Here is a 20,928-nt window from a genome sequence, read left to right on the forward strand (position 1 = left end):
TCATTATCATTAGTCATGTGTTTAACTTCACAGAAAATAAAGAAAATAAATTAATTACAAGCTCATTTCAAGAAGATAACCAAGGGGTCCGGTGTATGAAACACAGTAAAACAAAGGCCAATTTGGTACAATACTGTATAGGCGAATTTATTGGAGTGTCTCCAAAGCAAAATGCTTTTACAACACAAAATGCTTTTACAACACATATACCGTATTTTTCCAAATAGCAGCCCGGGCGTTTATTTCACAAAATCGATTTTGACCCCAGGCATTTAAAAGAACCAGGGGCTATTTGCTCAAGGCTTTTTTTTTTTTTTTTTTGCACTGACCTGGACCAGGCCGTTATTTGGTTACAGTTTCTGTCTAGTATGTTTTTAGTGCAAAAATACTGTATAATGTAGGGGTGAGTTCATGTACAAAAATCTCTAAACATTTAGAGTGGGTCATTTTTTTCGTGAACACGGGTTTCACCGCTGGGTGGTGCTATTGCATTATAGCAGTAAAGCCCCAGTTATCCGAATACCAACCGAATGGGCCATTTAACCAACAGTTACAGGCCGCCACATCAAAATATCGCCAGTAAGCTACGGTGAGCCTGTAGAAGCTGTATTCCCCATGCATGTCAGCGATTTTCACCGGGGGACGCACGTGATTAATTCAGACTGACATTACCTGTTTTTCAGCGAACTCTTCTGGTAATTTTATTAAAAGGCATGGCATATAGGTCCGCAGTAACTTATTATTATTATTGGGTCTTATAAGTGTGGGCTACAATGAGTACCGGGCCATCAAATCACAGCATCCGCGGTGAGAGGACACGGAATTGTGTGCGCTTTTACGCACGCGGGTCAAGGCGATCACGGATATTTGATGTGCCAGATGTATTACCCGTTTTAGATACGTGGCTGTCTGTCTGTCCGTCCGTCCGTCGCACGAGTCATGTGCACCACTTCACCACTGACCCATGCGTAAAAGCGCAAACAGTCCCTCAAGGAGGGACAGCCGTGAGGCAATGAATGAGGAAATAATCGCCCGGGCGTTTAATCGGACCGGTGTTTAATACGCAAAATGGGGTCAAAGCCCCGGCGGCTATTTGCCACCGGGCGACTATTTGGAAATATACGGTAACCTTTTTTTTAGGGACGCACAATATTGGATTTTTTGCTGTTGTCCAAGATGCCGATATGTAACAACTTATTTGGCTTATTAACTGATACTAATATTGATATATCCACTTTTTCCTCCTAGCTAATCTTAGTGATCATCAAGTCTCTTCTGTAGTGGAATTAACATCATATCATGTGTCCATACTCTTATCATGATGGCCCACCAGCATATGGAGACATGAAATACAATACTTTTCAATGTATGTAATATTCATTCATTGTGCTAAATAAGAAAAAGCATGTTGGCCGATTCTGATAGTTAATTTGAAAGCCAATATCCATCTATACCGATGACGTGCCATAATTATCGTGCAACCCTCCCTTCTTTCACATTAGAAACATATTAAAAATAAATAAAAACAACTTTAAAAGCCTTTTTACTATTTACTTATTCCTTCTTTAATATTTCTTTTCTATTGCTGTGAATACATGTATTCAAGTTTTTCATCAAAAAAAAACAACAACTACATTTTACAAGAGCTCAATCAGAAACAATGATGTTAACTATTCTGTTGCCTGTCATTTCAATTAATTTTCACACCTCTCAACCATTCCAGTGCATTGAACACACTAACTTGCCAAGAGGGGGAGATGTGCAAAGAAAGATACGCCAAAGGGTGCTTTTTTGGATTGACACTTTAGATGCAGTTCAGCCTAGGGCCTCAATGTGGATTTTTATATGAGGTACTTCCTGTTCTGATTTCTTGTAGACTTTGGTTTCTGATACCCCTCCATAGCTCTTAATTCTACTTTTGCTTTGAGATGTTTGTTTTTATACATTTGGGGGTCTCTGATTAATGATGGCTTTCACCTGATTCCCCTTAAAGCCCTGTTTACTATGTGATGAACTTGTTTGATACTATTATATGGTGCTTTCTGATTGTACATGTTTTTTTCTGTATTCACTGTGTTCTACCCCTTTTTTGTATTTTGGTATTGTATAACAAGTATGGCTTTTATTTGTATGCCTCACTGTGCTTCATCCAGTACTACAAAACTACAGTTCCCAGGAGGTGGAGCACAGGTGTGTTGTATACTGCCAATGATTAGACTAAGACTGGTTACTTTTAAACGCGGTGTACACTTGGGCTGTCCCAGACGAAAGATGTCTAACATGAAAGAAATGTAGCAATATCTTTGGTTGTGGCTCTAAAATGGTGGTTCAACGTTGCACAGTGAGAGAGGTTCAAGGATGACTGTTGTCACAGTCTTGCAATCAAAGACAGCCTGGGATGAAATTCTGACAGTGTCAGAATTTGGGATGACCATCTCACTGTATGACTGCTGTTACCACTTATGTCAACTAACCAACCAACAGAGATGTAGCATGAATGACGCACTGGTGCTAAACCCAAACAGACAAACAGATAGCAGCTCGCCATGGAGGCAAAACGTGCTAAAAGACATGTGTGGGTTTCCAGCAAAGAGGAAAGCCTTGTGGAGTTGTGGCAGCAGAGGCCTTGCCTGTATGATGTGTCCTCCAGCTCTTACCATGATCGCATAAAGGAGGATGAAGCATTGAAGGAAATTGCGGTGGAGTTGCAGCTGCCAGGTGAGCAACCTAGCAGCTAGCAAACACACACAGACTACATAGGTTATTTAATAATGTGACCCTCTATGTTGTGCTTCATAGTTAGAGAAGTAATAACCTGTGCAGCATCCTTGCACACTCTGTATGGGAAGCTATTGCATCGTATGTTGTGGCCTGCGATTCAGTAGGCACTGTCATTGTATGGTCTGCATACATCAAACTTGCTGTTGTACCTGAGTTTATTTGATCTATGTCGCACAGTGTAGTAGCTGCACTTAACTTATAAGATTGCTAAAATCTCACAGGCTATAGGAGGCTTAATCTGCCTGTCCATTGTTGATTCATGTATGCTCTGATGAAGGTCTGATAGACCAACAGCTCAAGAATAATGTAAAACACTGCATCAATGTAAGTGTGCTGAAATCTTTGCCACCAGTTTCTACAAGTTTACATTTGAAAACATGACTGTATAACTAACCTTCCCCCAATACTTATTTTTACTGAATAGAGCTTGAATGCACCATAATGTAACTCAGCTCGACCTTTGTTAGCTGTTAGCTGTTAACTGTTAACTGTTAGTGGTCACTGGCTGCTAGCGTTAACTAGGTCTCCTCCTGCTGATGTCACCATGGATTTGTTGTTCACAATGTAGCACTGTAAGGACAAAAGTTTTGTGTGTTTCCTGACACCTAAATAGTGAGTTTACTGCATCCTCTCATCCAAACGGCATCCTGGGGAAGATCTCTGTTCATCCCAAACGGGTTTTCTATTGTTCCTGCGATGACAGGATGATGTTATTCTGAAGCTCTGCTTTTTAGCCTGTGCAAAATTGATGTGACACAACAGTAACGCATCAGCCACTGCCATCGATTATTCCCATCTTATTTGCCAGTGGGCCGTTATCAGTTAACAAGGTGAATATCTGGCGACCAATGTGCAGCTGATAAATCGTTGTATGCCTAGTTAGCTATGCTCTTACATTTAGTATGAAACAATATCTGGCTGTTACAGTGGCAACCCAGTCTAATCCTATTTGACACTAATTTTGGTTGGTAAATGACACGCAATGGTTTGTTGCCATAAAAAACTGCAAATGTATTTGGAACTAAGCAGCAGCATCAACAAGATTATTCAACAATAGTATTTCACCTTGGGGACAGGTACAAGAGGAAAGTAAGGGGCAGCATTTCAAAAGGTAGATATTTGTGGTCCAATTTGCTGACTATTATTTAACTAATTCCAGGAACTGCATTATTTTGACATCTCTAACCCTAAACGACCTATTAAATAGTCACTAGACGGACACAATTCACGGACTAGTAAATGACTGACAGAAAATGATGGCCTGTTCAGAAATGGAAGCACTGTTACATATAAGTAGGGCTCCTTTATTAGAGATCACAACAACTGTCTCAGTTGAACATGGGGAAACCATTCTTACATGCCTAATGAAGAACCAAATTTGCTGACTCATGGTGACAATTAAGGCTTTTATGTGAGAAGCAACAGAAAGCTTTGATATGCCTGTGTCTGAAATGATAACTGGATATGGACATGGTGTGATAGGCATGTCTCTCGTCCACACAGAGACTTCCAGCATTGAGAGGAGGCTATTCAAAGAGCAGAAAAACAATCAGGGGCTTTACAGCTTTGCTTACACTGAGCCTGCCATTAACATGCACTAATAAAGGGAACCAGCAGGAGGCGCCTTCCTCCCAGACTCCTGGAGGGGTGAGTCATCCAACATGAGGCCCGGCCCTCCTGTCATGTGACCACACTCTGCTGAAACACTGACCCACACTTCTCTGCTCTCATCGCTCTCTCTTCCTCCCTGTCCTCCCCACCTCCCTCTCTCACCCAGTCAGACGCAGAGCCAGAGACAGCAGCCACGGCTGCTGTAAGAGGAACAGGCCCTCCTGTGCTCCGTTCACACGCTGAGGAGAGGATTTGGCTAATAGCAAGGTCATCCCCCGGGCAAACACATGCAAATACGTTACCTGATCGGATTCACCACTACACATTTCCGAAAAAGCAAAGCATCTCACACAACAAATAAATAACCCCAACAATCAAACATAGCCAGTTTACTAGAGCCGCAGCGACAGGATGCATGACATTTCTGTGGTGGTCCCCTGGCTACAGCGACTGTTACCCTCACTCTCCAGCACCAGGGCAACCACAGCAAGGCTGGGGACTTTCAATAATGTCAAGGTCAGTTCAACTGTGCTCACTGTCAAACAGAGAATGTCAACCCCATCCAGCTGGATACACACACTGGTAGGTAGCAACAAGAAATGTCAGCTAGATTTTTGGTCGCAGAGGCAGAACATTCTGCTAAATCTCAATGAAAATAGACACATGCAGGTGAGGACATTCAGAGAAAGATACTGATGGCAGATTTTTGTTTCAGGAAAGAGTTTTTCAGGTTTTGATTATTCAAGGACTGTTCCTCTTTCAGCATGACTCATTAAATACATTGAGAAAAGAACAGCATTAAATGGGGCATGAAGGGGTAACATGAGTTTTAACATACTTAGACATGATGGCATAGAGTGGATGCCATGTTGTCCCATCCACAGCCTTTTTCTTTTATCCCTATGAACGCTGCTTCACAAAAATAGCCACCTCCCTCCTACCTAACTCACAAAGGGAGTCACTATTTGGGCCTCCTCCAAAAGAACCAGACGGTGAGCTAGGGAGGTAAATTCCATACGAAGAAGGAAAGCCTTTCTTTACCTCGCTCCCTCCTCCTCCTCCCCCACCACCTCCCTCCCTTCCTTGTTCGTTCCTCTGGCCATGAATACCGGGCTCAAATTACCAGCAGGCTCAACAAAGTCTTTTCACTTCCACTAGAACAGAGGCCATTTTGGAGACAAGACCAAGGGGGAGGGACAAACACACAAAATGAACAGCAAAGAAGACCCTCTCTCTTTCTCTCTCTCTCTCTCATCATCCCTCACGTAACTCTCTCCCCTGTTCTTTGTTTTTTTGTTAAACACTCTAGCATTCCGACATTGTTAAGCACTGGCAGACGTGCATTGTACTGACCTAAAATAAGCTGTGTGATTATCCTTTAATATCAAAATGTGTCTCTGGGGTAATATAGCGAATGTAATTCAGATAGAGCAGGACAAACAATTCCAACCATTAAAGCATATGCACAGCAGGTCAAAGACATGGACATACAAAATGCCACACCATGTCCAAACACACTTTAGCACAGCAAGTTTTGTAGGTGTTAACTAACATGCTGAAAAACAAGTCGTGCACATGCAGGTACAGCATCTATAGAGAGCCCACCATGTTTATACAATATTATGTTGATATACCTATGATTCAGATGTAATTAGGTTAACAGGAAAACACAACTCTATGTAATTACATAACAATAAAAAAAAAAACACAAAACAACTGCTCAAAGGGTGCTTCACAAAAAGCAGCTTAGTGAAAGAGTGGCATAGAAGCTGAATCAGACATGATATCTGAGCTGCATCTAAAATCATTCCCTCTGTGTAGCCTACTGCAGTATTTACTTTGCAAATTTTTATTTAAGTGTCTGAATTATATGTGTGAAATCTTCCACTATGTAGCGCCCAAAAAGTTCTGATGTTGGTTAGTTCACATGTCTGTAATAACAGCAGGACAGCTGGGTGTCTGTTAAGTAGTCTGCTAAATTCAGCAGAACAGGTGACATGAAGGTAACATTGTTGATACGGGTTACAAAGAGGCTTGGTAGTGAACAACATCCTATCGTGCCTACTTGGTGTTTTTGTGAGTTAAGCTTTAGTGGTAGGTGGTAGACTGAGTGCTTAGTTGTGTTAGCAGTCAGTCAGTCAATAATAAATACATAAATCAAAATACATAAAACAAAATAAAGTAATATTAAGTAAGAGAGACAGACATATAGACACCTGGCAAAATATTCATAACTGCTTCTGTGGAAGTACACGCTTCAATTGGTGTCACCTGGACAACATTTCGCCAGGATAACACACACACACATACACACACACACACACACACACACACACACAGTATCAGAAGGTGCAAAACAGTGCCAGACGTCGCTACATTGGCGTGGCTGTTTCTCCTCTTCCCTGCCGCTGCATTGTGTCCGCAGCTGTTTGTACCAAAGAGTAGGGTGAAAGTCAAGAGCCCTCATTCTGCAGCTAAATCCGGGCACCAAAATGTCCCCAGAATTACACTGCACAGCACACTGTAAGTTGAGCACTTCTTTTAATCGTTTGCTTGTCAATCTCTAACTTTCAGAGGACAGCCCTGTTATTATTGTCAATGAGAAAACTGACTCCACTAACATACACAACACATGGCTTAACAAAAGGAACACTTCACAAATGTATTAAATTTGCCTCAATAACTATCAACGTTTATAGACAAAAAATTTGGTTTGCTAGTCACTATTATAATAATAATAGTATATTTCATTATTAGCTGAAGCCCATGGCACTTGCTTTTATTGCACATATGTAACAAGTTGTTGCCAACTCGAGTTCACTTCGACTTCGTTCACTTCACCGGCCCCTCCTTTCCTCTGCTCAGCTGCTCTCCTGTATCATTGATTTTCAAATAAATGATGAATTTGGTGTTATTTTTGGCAATAAATAAATAAAATAATTCTGGCCTTGCAAGGACGTGCACAAATACAGGGGTAACACCAAAATCACTATAATGGTGTTAACATGGACATTAAGTAAGCCATTTAAGAGGCTTATCCTGATTTTGTGCATATTCAGGGTTTGATGTTTACATGAAACACAGAGTAATCTAGTCATTTATATTCCAGTATCCATGATAAATACTAGTATCCTGGTTACTGATTAGTGCAGTGTATTTGTGCCTGCGATTTTTACGAAAACAAACCAGCAATTTGTGATGAGAGCGACAGGAAATACTAAAATCTACACTGTATATTTACTACCGCTGCTACAGTCTTCAACGGCTGTCTGCTGTGAATGCTTCCACCATCAGTCTCTCTCTCGCTCGCTCTGCCAACCCTAAGCTTTTCCTGAAAGGAGCTATGCTACTCTTTCAATACTTTCCTCCAGTTTGACCAGTGTCAGTGTCATTACCACTGTACAGGACAGACGAGCAGTGGGTACGCAGCCTCTTTCATCACCGAAAACAAAGCTGTTTCAGAAGTGAGATGCTTTTGCCGCTGCCATTATTTGTATTTATGTTATGTCGCTTGGCTGAAGCTGCAGCTGTGCAGGTAGTCAAAAGCACTCAGAAACGTGGATAAGGTGTCTACATGCTAGGGCAGGGCAGTATGGAAAAAAATCAATTATTAGAATATTTTTTTTATCAAAAGCTTCAATATCTATATTGTGGCAATACTGTAGGGTTGTAGGGTTCACAAAATATTTACACAATGAAACATTACGACTAAATTGGTAAAAGGCAAATGATAGAACGGCTAGGTTTATAGTGCTGGGCGGTATACCGCTTTTTATACACTGCCATACTGTCACATAGTTTAAGCTATTGCTGGGGAAGTCCTTCAGACAGTTGAAAGCACTACAGTCAGAGCACACTGTATTAAAAGGGAGAGGGGACCCTTATTAGCTGTGTGCCCTTCTTAATAAGATTATACATTTATAACAACAATTAAACCCACACTAACTCTGTAACAAGGAAAAACACCATGGCACACAATAATGTGTGACATAAATAATTTGTCACACTAATAATAGTACATTTACAGAAATACATCATGGATCGACTTGCTGGGTTGTGGTTACAGCTCACTAGCTAGCCAGTAGCATAATGCCAACAGTCTGTTAACAGCTGGGAGAAGCTCCATCGCAGTATGTTAAAAAAACAAAAAAAACAACAGAAAAGAGAGATGGAGGATAAAGAAAAAGACCAGAGATGCATCACAACTTGTGCCCAAGAGAGGAACTGTATCTGTTGTGTGGATTCATTTATTTTTTTTTAGAAGATCCAACACAACATTAGTTTGTTGGGACGCTGTTGTTGCCAGTGGTGGTAATGCTAGGAACTTATTTCATCATCACCCCAGGAGAAAATGTGAGTTGAAATACTGATGACAGTGGTGGGATTTAAGGCTGTCTGTAATGCCAGTGAAACCAAAGGGTCAGACACCGCTTTAAGCGGTATTTGCTCAAGGTGCAACATATGATAGAAAAGCAAGTGTTGGGGCGACACTATGGACGCAATAACAATACAGCTTTGTAAGGACATGGTTCTGCTATAGACAATTGAGAAAGATGGATTCAGAGCAATGATTAAATAACTGGATTCTAGGTATATCTTACTAATGCAAAAATATTTCATAACATAATGTTAATTAATATTAGGCATGTTTCCTACTTGTTCAACAGAACATTCGAGGAATATCTGTTGAAATACTTTGAATATAGGTTTGTAGTAGCGTTATTCTACTGTCAAGCGTATATAAAATAACAGAACATTTTGATGTGGTCCTGCTAGATGCCTCCTGATGCTGCTGCTGTTTTCATTAGTCATACTTCTACTGTTATTATACACAAATGATTATTGTCACATATGTATACTATCAGATATTAATATATAATTTCAACATATTGTTCCACAGTAGCCAGAATTATAATTATAATATTATTACTTTCATTAATGTTGTTGTAAGCTACTTTCATTACCGTCTGTCCTGCATCTCTCTCTGTCTCTGTCTCTTTCTCTGTCTCTCTCTCTCTCTCTGTCTCATTGTGTCATACGGATTACTGTTCATTTATTATGCTGATCTGTTCTGTACGACATCTATTGCAGGTCTGTCCGTCCTGGAAGAGGGATCCCTCCTCAGTTGCTCTTCCTGTGGTTTCTACTGTTTTTTTCCCCTGTTAAAGGGTTTTTTGGGGAGTTTTTCCTTATCCCCTGTGAGGGTCCTAAGGACAGAGGGATGTCGTATGCTGTAAAGCCCTATGCTGCAGTTTGAACATTAAAAATTACTTACTTTCTGCAACTGTATATTATGCAAGAAGGGTTGTTTCACGATGTCTTTTTTTAAATGACTATGCAATCGCGAGGTGTGGGGGGGAGACAGCGCGTGTGTGGAGCATGCTGACGAGATCGAGGCTGAGTGAGAGGAGACAGAGGGAGGCTGCTTAGTGAGAGAGCGGAGGGGGGATCAACGCCTCCGCCCGCTCGACACAAGCATACTCGGGCGTACTATAAGCGGAGCGGACTCCGCGAGGAATGTCCGCAGTCATTCGGGCTTTCATAGTCGAGCGCACTTCCGCGTTGTAGTTTCCTGTAAAAATGTCCGTGAAAAATCCCCGCGATGTGAAAAATACATGCCGAGCAGTCACTGGTGCGCGGAGCGGAGTCCGCGCGGTCGTAAAATCTGAGCTTTGCGCGCACAGGGCTTGCGGACGTCCGCTTTGAGTCCGCGCGGACCTCCGCGGAATCCGTTCCGCGTATGTTCCGCCCGAGTATGTTCGGGCCTTAACGCGCATGTCGCGGAGCGGTGAACAAACCAAACAACACAATGTCAGGAGAAATAGAAAAGATATGCCGTCTATGTAAAGTCAACTTGCTAATTAAGGAGCCATTATATGTTCAAGAGTTTTATAAAGCTGCTCAAACGCCAAAGAGAGGCTATAAGTGAACCCCGTGTGCTGTTGAACCAACGATAAGCTTTTTGGATACTATTTAAATAAAAACAAACCTTATGGGACAACTTGGATGCATTTTTTTTTTCTTAATGCTTTGCAAAGTATCGGATCGGACTCTGTATCGGACTTGGTTTCAAAGTAATGGAGTCAGTATCGGATCGGATGCAAAAAAAATCTCATCGGGACATCCCTACTTGACAGTAAAATTGGCAACTATGAACCTATATAAAAGGCCCACTCATGGGGAAAAAAACAAAAGACATATGCTGTGAAACCACCAAAATCTTAAAAACAAACAAACAAAACAAAACAAAACAAAAAAACAACACGACACAAATTTTTGCAGACACCGCCCATCACTAGGCTAGAACAGTATGGTTAGTTCACAAAATCACATCACTTCACTGTAGTGCAGCCTTTAAGACATGCAACAGTATCCCCGTTTCTTCCCAAGTACTCCAGCTGGCATATTCAGGTTTCTCCTACATGGGATCAGGGCTTATCCAAGTTTCTGTAATCAAGATATGATTTTTATGCGCTCAAACACAAAAACAGGGTACCTCAAAAGCCAGTCATAACTGGCATACTCATGTCCATGTAAATACACTCAATGTGTGGAAGAGGAAAACCTGCTTCAGACTGCAATTGAACTGAGCTTCAGAGTTGATTTATTCTCTCGAGACAACAGCCCTAAACATAAAGTCAAAGCTACACAGGAATGAGTCCAAAACACACAATCTTAATGTCCTTGAACCCTTACACTCACTGTAGCAATTCAGCTAAACCTTTACACACACTCCTATGAAGTCAAAGGAGTAAATGAAATGGCAGCATGTACATGAGCACAATCATTCACAGTAAGCTTGAAGAGCAGTTCTGCAAAGGGAAATTTCAAAGGTTAAAGCGACTGACAAAGGGAGAAAAGCCAAAGGCGGCTTGTCACTCAATATTTTCCACCACTAGTTCAGTGACCTCACTGGGCATTCGGACATTAAGATAGATACATCTGGTCTACACTGCTCTATTCTACATTCAACTTAAAGCAACAGATTGGAGAATCACCCATATCCACTTAACTTGCCAAGAGTTAGATGAGAAGATAAATACCATGCTCACATGCATGTCTCAAATATGAAGTTATAGCCAGAAACCAGTTAGCTTGGCTTAGCACAAAGACTGGAAACAGGGGGAAACAGCTAGCTTGGCTCTATTCCTTTAAATACTCATTTAAAGCATTTTCCATTTGTTAATACCACTAATGTACAAAAACCTCAACACAAGCTGACAAATACAACCACCACATACCACTGGTTTATAAAGTTCTAGCTAGCATGCACAGTGTTTCCAATGGGAACAGAGTTGACATTCCATCTAATGGTAGGGGTCCTAGAAATGTGCCAGCTCAGGATCTTGTAAGATTTGAGAAGCATTCATAATTTGGGTTATAAAGAAATGCTTTTATTAAAATTCTTTGCGTCCAAGTTTTATTGTGGAACTACTACACTGAGGATGACTGCACAGACAATAATCACAGGGGAGACAATGTTTGAACATGGAACAGCACACACTATCTAAATTTTGGGTGCATTTCCACTCCTACTGCACCTTTCAAATGTCTTCATCTACCATGCATGCGATCAAAGTGACTGACCAGATGACATCAGCCCCTTTTTACACTTAGATCATGCTATAGAGCCGCTTCAAAGTCCCCTCTTTATGCTGCCTTTGCATTTTTATGCAGAGCCAAACAACAGTGACATTATTCCACTTCAATGTGATTAGCTTAGATAGCATACCGGCATTTGGAGGCAAAAGAGGTATGACAGGCATGACGTGTAGCACAATGTCAACCTCTAGTGTGACAATTAACATACGCATCGGCAGCACTTTCTAAACAATAATGATGGCATTAACATGGCAATAACAATCGTTTACTGTCCCTGTTATATGGCTGCTGATCTCATCTTCTATTCGGAGGGTAAGGAGCTCCTGGATCCCATTGTTATACCAATTTATGGACATTTTTGGCCATCATTCTTTCTGTTTGCATTATCTGCTAACTGCTACCAACTGCTTTTTAAATATTCTGGCAGCGGGTCCTGTCCATAGTAGGGCTGCTCGATTATGGAAAAAATCATAATCACGATTATTTTGGTCAAAATCGAAATCACGATTATGCAAATGATTATGCGGCGCATGTAATGACTTAAATTGTTTACACACACAGACACACACGTGCACACACACACACGTGCACACACACACGCGCACACACACACACACGAACACGCGCACACACACACCAACCTCTCTCGCTCTCCCTCTGCCATTTTCTGCATGCTGTTTTTGAAATCTTCCACGATCACCTGCCCCTCGCATTATTCGTAGTTCACCTACTTGACTGGCTCGTGGAAACAGAGGAGAGGAGGGGAAGGGGGAGTATTGCGCATGCACAGCCGGGTGCATTTGATTTGCAACACAAGACAACGAGAGTAAAGTGACAAGAAGCGCATAATCGTTTTATGTCGATTATTTTGTTTTGATAATCGCTGAAAGCCCAAATCGTAATCTAGATTAAAAATCGATTAATCGAGCAGCCCTAGTCTCTCAGAAAGCTCTGTCTCCCATTCCGTAATTTTAACCTTTCATACACAAAGGCCAGGTGGCATATTGGCATTAGAATTTCCACCTTGAGGAGGCAGTACAAAAGGGGTAATAAATACATGCAATGTTTTGATATGGAACAGAACCCTATTACATAATACACAAAAACTATAACATGTCTGGATTGGGGAACATCACAAATGCACCAGTAATGAATAGTTACATGTGTCCGTGGATATGTTATTTGAATTCTCACTTGAAATGCAGCCTTGCAAAAGAAATGCAACATGTAACCAGCACCTACTGACGAAAAGATTCACTTAAACAAATAAGAATACTGAGTACGAACTCAGTTTACTTGTTGTTTCAACTTCAGGTAACATTGAAGACATATCTCACCCTCTATAATATTGCAGTAGGAGAGTTAGAAACTGTTGCAGTGTTAATTCATTCCTTTCGTGCAACTGCAGGGCTTCAGACTAACTTTTTCCACTGGTAGCAGTGGTGCTCCCTACTAAAATCAGCATGAGACACACCACATTCATATTTTTTTTTCCATTTTAACTGTAAAATGCAACACACACCGCCACCGGCGCGGCGCTGTGGCCGTCAAGTGCCGCCCCCCAACACACACCAGCACCGTCGACGTGTATTTCCCACCCCAGCCCGCTAGGTGGCTGTACCTACACTAGTTGCCAACGGCTGCCAACTGCTAGTAACGGAAGAAGAAGGGGAAAAACTTTGAGGCAACAACAACTTGGATTTCACGGTTGAGTTTCTTATCAAAGTCGTCTTATTAAAAATACAAACAACCGGAGTTGATACTGCGGCGGCCAAAACGTACATAAAAGGCTTTTCTCGCAGCGCCGCCATGAGCACCGGCCGCGCTGGAAATAGAGCAGTGGGCTGAAGCAGAGCGGCGCGGCGCCAGTGTGGGTTGCTTCATAGAATATAATGGAGGCGGGCGTTTTGACACGCGGCGTATGGCGGCGGTGTGTGTTGCACTTAATACTGATAAATGTGATTTACAGAGATAACAATGTGCTGTTTCATTTCAAAGGAAAATGTCACATAGTCTTAGCTACTTAGCTCTAAAGTTTACTGTTGTTTTCTGCTGAACTTAGTATTTGGAAATGTAGCTATTTCACATTGTATGAATAAGGGACTTAAATTTTGCAACTTTTCCAAAGTCCAAGCAGTAAAAATGTTTTATTTTAAGTCTGTATGTAGTCAAATTTAAGGAGGCAATATCACACAAGAGGGACAGTGGTTCTATAATTGCTTTTTATTAGTTAACTAGAATATATAAAAACACATTATGATTTGTTTGTTTATTTAATGATTTACATCATAATTACTTTTCTTTCCCTTCTTCCTCCTGACCATTGACCATTCATAATTTAACTCAAATGTTATTTGAGTTGTGAATGTTCCTCTTTGCAGTGCACATTTCTAACAACAACCATTAATGTAGGCTAATTAACAGTCAATGTAAGTAATGGTTTCAAACACATAAAGCGGGATGATACATGCATAGTTGAAAGTCCCAGTGATGAGTTACTCTTAACACAGCACTGTAAAATGAAAACAATGTCCCTACACACGAGCATTTTAACACCATTTTAGAAATAATCTCCATCCATACTGACACACCTGACAATGCATCTCACATAACCATTCAGGTACACTGGGCATATGCGTGCCAATGAAAACCGGAAGCATTTCATTTCCTCTGCGGCTGGTTGCTTAGTTACAGAAAACATTACGGAGATGGCGAAATGTCTAATCAAATTACTTGGTTGGAGCTGTTGTATAATCATTGTGAACATTTTTTTTTACAGCAACCCAAAATCACAGATTTAAGATATTTGTCTCACAGTTCGGTGGGATTTCCTAATTTATTAGCGATAAAGGTAATGTGCTTCATACTTTCTGTAAATATAATCCAATTTATCTTACTTCCATATAATATTCTGTATATCAGTCTCTCCTGGATTTTGCAGGCTGTTTGGGGATTGTTGCTGCCTGAGATCCATGATTTCACAACAGCTTTTCTAAAAATTGCGCTGCATGTTGGAATGTTAATAGGTATTTTTCTATAATGAATTGCAGGGGCAAGTGAAAATTGCAAAAATAGTTGCGATTCTGTCACGGATTCGCGGCTCATTTTATTTCGTATTCAGTGTTTTCCATGGAATTTGAATCTATTTTTGATGGTGGGGGTGGGGTAGGGTCAGCTGTTGCTGCCTTTTGACGCACTATTGAAGGAACGTCCCCGTTAGCCACTCTCCTCCTGCTCTCTCTGCCCAGTTAGCACAAGCTAACACAACACCATACGATCTCATCCATACTTGTCATATATAGCTGCTTGGGCAAACACCTTGCAGCGGCTGAACATATCTGACATTGAGCCGTTTATCTCACACCAACACCGAAAAACCTTGACTCTGTCATTAAACCCATTAAAAATGTTCAGTGACATTTGCCATGTGATGCTAACAGTTAGCCCTGTCACTGTATGTGTGACTGTCCAAGGCACACAGCTCTGGTCCAGCAGCAGTAGTCTTGTGATGAACAGAGAGAGAGAGCGGGGCTTAAAGTGTCGATATGCTGTACACAGCTCTACAATAAAATTATTTTAACAGTTTTAAATAGTCAAATTTGTTGTGAAGTTACAGTGATTAGACAAAATTGCAAAGTCGTTCAGAATTCACAGGGATTGGCTGAATCTGCATTATTTCTTACAATTGCAACATCCTGGAGGGGCGGATATATAGTCCGTGTTAACTCCATATCTCGAAAAGCAGACATAGTTCCATGTGTATCCTGGGCCATATCAATACATTTACCATGAAGATCTGAATACAGGGGCACTCTAAGCTTGATGCAGAAACATCAGGTGCTGCCTCTGGACAACCCAAGAAGCACAGGAGGACAGGATTTGATACAGTTTGGCACACTCAGAAAAAGACTGCGGCCAAGCTCCCCGTCACTTGCATCTTTGCATTTGCATTAAAATATTTATCTTAATCTGTGCAATGCTCATGTAGTTTTAAATCAGCCATCACAACTGCAACCAACATGTTGAATACACTGGCAGGCTATGCATCTGATCGGTTGGCAGGATGGTGAAAATCAATGCCCAACATTGCAAAGTGGTCTATTCATGATGTCATTTCCACATATAGCCTCAAGGAGACCGCCAGAAGGGTCACACATACATGAACATACATGCACAGTTTGGCTTTGAACAGCATGTCCGTGCTCGCACAGTGTCCACCTGTGCCTCGCAAAACCTCCACAACACATCCAGTCCAGTGAGATTACACCAGCCCCCTCAGTCTGCCCCCGCACACATGCTTACTGTAGGAAGGATATGAATATATCTGCCATTCCCCGGCACTGCGCAGGTCGAGCCGCACTCACTGAGCTACAGCAAGAGGAAATTGAAGATGAAATACGGGCCGATCAATAGGGCCTGCCTTTAAGACAAACGGGATATGTGGCCAGGGAGAAAGTAAGGCTCATTGTAGATCTTATTTCACACTCACCCAAACACATTTACAATATCACAAAGAGGTAAAACCACACACACATACACACCCTCACATACACGTACATACATACATACATACATACATACATAAAGACATGATTTCAGAGACTCCAAAATTAGTTTTATACTCACTAGCCTCGATCACGTCACAAATAGAAAATGTGCAGCTGGCTAACAAGATTGTAGTATGATAATGTAGAAAGGTGGGCTTCAGCATAGGTATTTACATATCTATGTTGTTAATTTGTACATTGTAATATGATTCCCGGTGGCTTTCATTGTCATGGTGACATAACAGTTTGAGCAAAAACCAAGGAGAAAAAAATGACAGGCAAAGATAACAAGAAGCGCAAACACCCACACAGCAAAACACAGTGCGCTATTACAACAGCGCTTCAATCACTCCCTTATACAAGTTGTCTTTCCGAAACTCTCTGAACCAAGCAAAATAAAACAATTATGTGATGCATTGGAACAAACCATTTCTCAGTACAGCAGGGCAATCATATGCCTCTACCACAATTACAAAGCACAAGAGCTACCTCAAACAGATATGACTGCTGCAGAGCCAGCTGAAACACTCCTGGAACAAGCTGTGATCAAATTGAGGCACCAGCCAACTGTTCATGCAACTAGACAAAAAGAAAAATGACAAAGCTTAGTCTCCACAGGATGGAGATGTGGGGATAAAGGAATGACACATAGAAAATGCATATATAGAAATGATGCAAACATCTGGCAATGCAGTAAGAAATGTATACTACATTTTAAATGGCCTGTGGTTGAGGTATATCGTCACTGGGAAAAAAAACTCCAGTGGCAATGTGGCTGTTGTCATGCTGAGTGGTCGAGTGTCCTGGTAGTGTAGTGTGGCCCGCCAGTAACACAGCAATGCCCAGCTGCCTGAATGGACCAGGACCAGACAGGATGAGAGACACACAATGAAGAACAAAGGCCAAGAAGGTGCTATAAGAGGGGTGGGGGAGCAAGCAGTCGACAGCAGGGCCGGCGTGACACAAAATCAATCATCTGTTTCAAGGCAAACAAGCCGACCACTGTCCGTTTGAGGTTCAGTAACCTAAAGGAGGAAATAAGAAAGGGCTACACAAAACGACTGCTGCCTGCTTCGCTACCTTTTTCTGATCTGCTTCGATTTCCTTTTTCCCTCTGAAGCTGGACGAACACCACTTCTACAGAATAAATCAGCCCTCTTTATAAATACCTGACCATGACAGCAGCAAACTTAAAAACGAATTTAAACAACAGAGGTATCGAAGTAAAAAACATAACCCTAAATCTTTGCTGTTGTGCATCTGAGATTGTTTTATTTAAAGAGCTTTGGATGAAAGGACACTCAGTCTTCACAATGGCAGTATTCCCTGTAAGCCATGCCTACTCCCAAATGTGGGGAGGGATGTTTTCCAAGTAGTAGTCTCGCAGAGGCATGAAGTCCAAAACAGCCATCTTGTTGTTAGATAAGCTCGGGCTCTGGCATAACATAAACCAGAGACACCCTCTGTGTCTCACACGTGATCTCACTGCATGACAAACACATTTACATGACATTTCCATTTCCTCTTTTGGCCGACAGTCTTATCCAGAGCGAGGCGAGGGCTTGCCCTGGCTCCACCTTGCAACAACATTTGCAGCCCAGCACATATGTGTGACTAGCCAATGCAAGGTGTCTCGCTAAGTAAAATCACTGAGGATTGGCAGCCATTTTGCCCTCCTAAAGGGCTTTAATTGTCCCACTCTCACTGTTTTGTGGTTGTTGTTTTTTTTGTTCAGGCAAAACCTGTTTTGTAAAGCATGACTGAATGGCCACGTTTACAAAAAAGAAAACAAAAACTCCCACCTCATTCTTCCCAACAGGAGCCATTTGCTCAAGGTGACAGAGCAAGGCCCTTGTGAACTGGAAAAACCTGGCACCAGCCATTCGTTTCCCCTTTTGTTTTTAGCACTGCTGCTGTGCATTACAAAATAGGGCAGCTGTGAGCGAGTTGGTGTTGAGTGGCTCGGCTTTGGTGCAAATGCTCTCTTGGTTGTTTTCCCTCTGCCCAGCTCCTCTCTCTCTCTCTCTCTCTCTCTCTCTCTCTCTCTCTCTCTCTCTCTCTCTCTCTCTGACAACACCCTCTGAGCAAACACACTTGGAAATGTGCTTGTTGCTTTTGCAATTTTGGTTTCACCTCACACAAAGTATTTTTAATCAACCATTCTTTGGTGCCCTGAGTTACATGAAAGAAAGAGACGCATACAACCGGGGGAAAGGGTGGGAAAGGAAAGAGAGAGGAGGGTTGATGTGGTGAAGCCTAAAATGGCTGCCTGCAGTTCAAAAGGTTGACAGACACCTCTGAATATTGGTGAGCTTTTTCCCTGCTATGCGCTCAGCCAAGTATCACAAGAAAATGTGACAGTGAGAGAAAGAAAAGGAAATAAAGGACAAAACATAAGGGTGCATTAAAACAAGAACATGAGAGAGAGAGAGAGAGAGAGAGAGAGAGAGAGAGAGAGAGAGAGAGAGATGATTACGTAGATTGCCTGCCTCACCCCCCTTTCGGCCTTGTTATTTTCCCCCAGCCTCCTCCTCCTCCATTATTCTCCCAAGAAGCATTGCTTCTCAGCACGGAACAGAATTAACCAGCACAGCCCTCTGCAACACCGCTCCCCCAACGCAGAGGAAATGCTGCGCCCCATTGGAGCAGCTCCAGAGCTCCTGCGCCAATAGGAATGCACCGATGAGGCAGGCGTCAGAGCGACTTGTTTTTAACCCCGTTGTGCAAAGCGGCAGGCCACACAACACACAGCAGCTGCAGAGAGGAAGGTACGGAGCAGAGAAGGTAGATGGCCTATTGCTGTATCTGTCCCCGAAATTAAAAAGGAAAGGCAGAAAGTATCTGAAGTCAGTCTCTCTCAACAACAGATGAAATAAGAAAAACCATCTAGCCTACATCAATCAAAGAATTGACTTGTCTTTAAAAACAAGAGACGCTTCAGTTGCTACACGCTAATAAGAAAGCAGCGTGGTCAAACTTCAATTTAGAGACAAAATCCAAACAATTGCTTCTCACTCCTTGAATTTAACATTTTTGCTTTCACAGAGGTGTAAATCCACAACACTGGCTTGGTTGACTTGATCACATAGGCACAACACACACTAAACCTTATTTACATATCAATAGCTACACCTGCCCTCCATGTAATGATACAGAGTGTCATCAGCATGCAAATGGAGAGCTAAAAGGACAGGGTTCCCCCCCCCCCCTATTCCTCACAGCAACACCCCCTGCTCCCTCCTCTCCAACTGTCTGCATCGAGACAGAATCCTGTCTTCTTCTTTTGGAAATGGGCCAATAACCTGCTTCACTCCTTCTTGTACAAGCAAGCACACACACAAATCAGGGTTTAAATTCTGTGCAGAGTATGATCAAGACTGATCAGAACACAGCGCTCACACATTCTAATTATGTTTTCAAGGGCATGTCACGAAATGGTTAAATTTCTTGGTTTGTAGCCACTCTGTGAATGTGAATTAGAGACACAGACTTTATTTCCTTAGTAAACAAAAAAACTCTGGACTGGGCTAACCTTGCATGTCTGCACATTCCTCAGATCCGCAACGTTTCAGAGGCCCATATTGGGAAAGAAGGGTTCATCCTGCAGACAGATCCACACACACGAGTACAGTGGTACTCCTGTAGGCAGTCCTCTTTCACCAATTGTTGTAACTCAACACCCCTAACACATGCATCTCACTCCAACACACAATCTGAAGCTGCTTGAAAGGCCTGGAAAACCAACATGGCGGGTCAATTCACGACAGAGCAGCAACAAACAGCCAAGCAGTTCATTCTTAGCTTTCCCAGGGTGGCAGGTTGAGTTAAGAATGCAGGCCAGGGTCAGGGGGAGTGCTGGAGGGGCCTGTCTTTCCTATGGTTCTGAGAGGCCAGGTTTGCAAGCTGCAGCCCACGCAGTCTATTAAAAGATGTGAAACATATTCAGAGAATGTCAGTCGCAACCAATGAAAACAAGGCTCAGCGCACTGCAATCTGGCTTCCAACAGGCATCAAGATCAATCCAAATACTTGGTGCTGGCTGAACACCCCCAGCAGGGCACGGGTGTAATCTTTGTACTCACAAAGCAAGGTCAACAACAGCTCAGTAAAACACAAGATTACTTAAAGCCATAAACACATTTTTTCAATCTCAAATCAATTTAGCATTGCGTGGATTTTTAAACATGTTTGGTTGGAATATACTCGATGACTGAGCAGTACTTTCAGTGTTGAGTTCATCAGTACTCTCACCAGATGATGTGATATTAAAGCATTCAACCTGAAAACGTTTCTGACGGGGTAGAAAATGTAAAGTATAAGCATCTGAAGTTATGTCAGCTCAGACACAATAATCCCAGCCAGGAGGTAGTCAGCCATCCGGCAGCAC

At 42.0% G+C, this 20,928-nt stretch overlaps 1 protein-coding gene across 8 annotated transcripts in view; it reads right to left on the reverse strand.

Annotated features, from left to right (window-relative positions):
- setd5 (SET domain containing 5) overlaps positions 1 to 20,928 on the reverse strand; it is a 49,198-nt gene that overhangs the window by 25,636 nt on the left and 2,634 nt on the right. The window contains exon 2 of one of the 8 annotated variants that reach the window (XM_050036913.1): positions 20,074 to 20,460. The exons of the other annotated variants lie outside the window; for them this stretch is intronic. The gene's annotated coding sequence lies outside the window, so the exon portion shown is untranslated. The remainder of the gene's footprint in view (positions 1 to 20,073; positions 20,461 to 20,928) is intronic. 8 annotated transcript variants of the gene reach the window in all.

Source organism: Epinephelus moara, chromosome 24 (assembly GCF_006386435.1).
Source record: "Epinephelus moara isolate mb chromosome 24, YSFRI_EMoa_1.0, whole genome shotgun sequence".
Classification (NCBI taxonomy): domain Eukaryota; kingdom Metazoa; phylum Chordata; class Actinopteri; order Perciformes; family Serranidae; genus Epinephelus; species Epinephelus moara.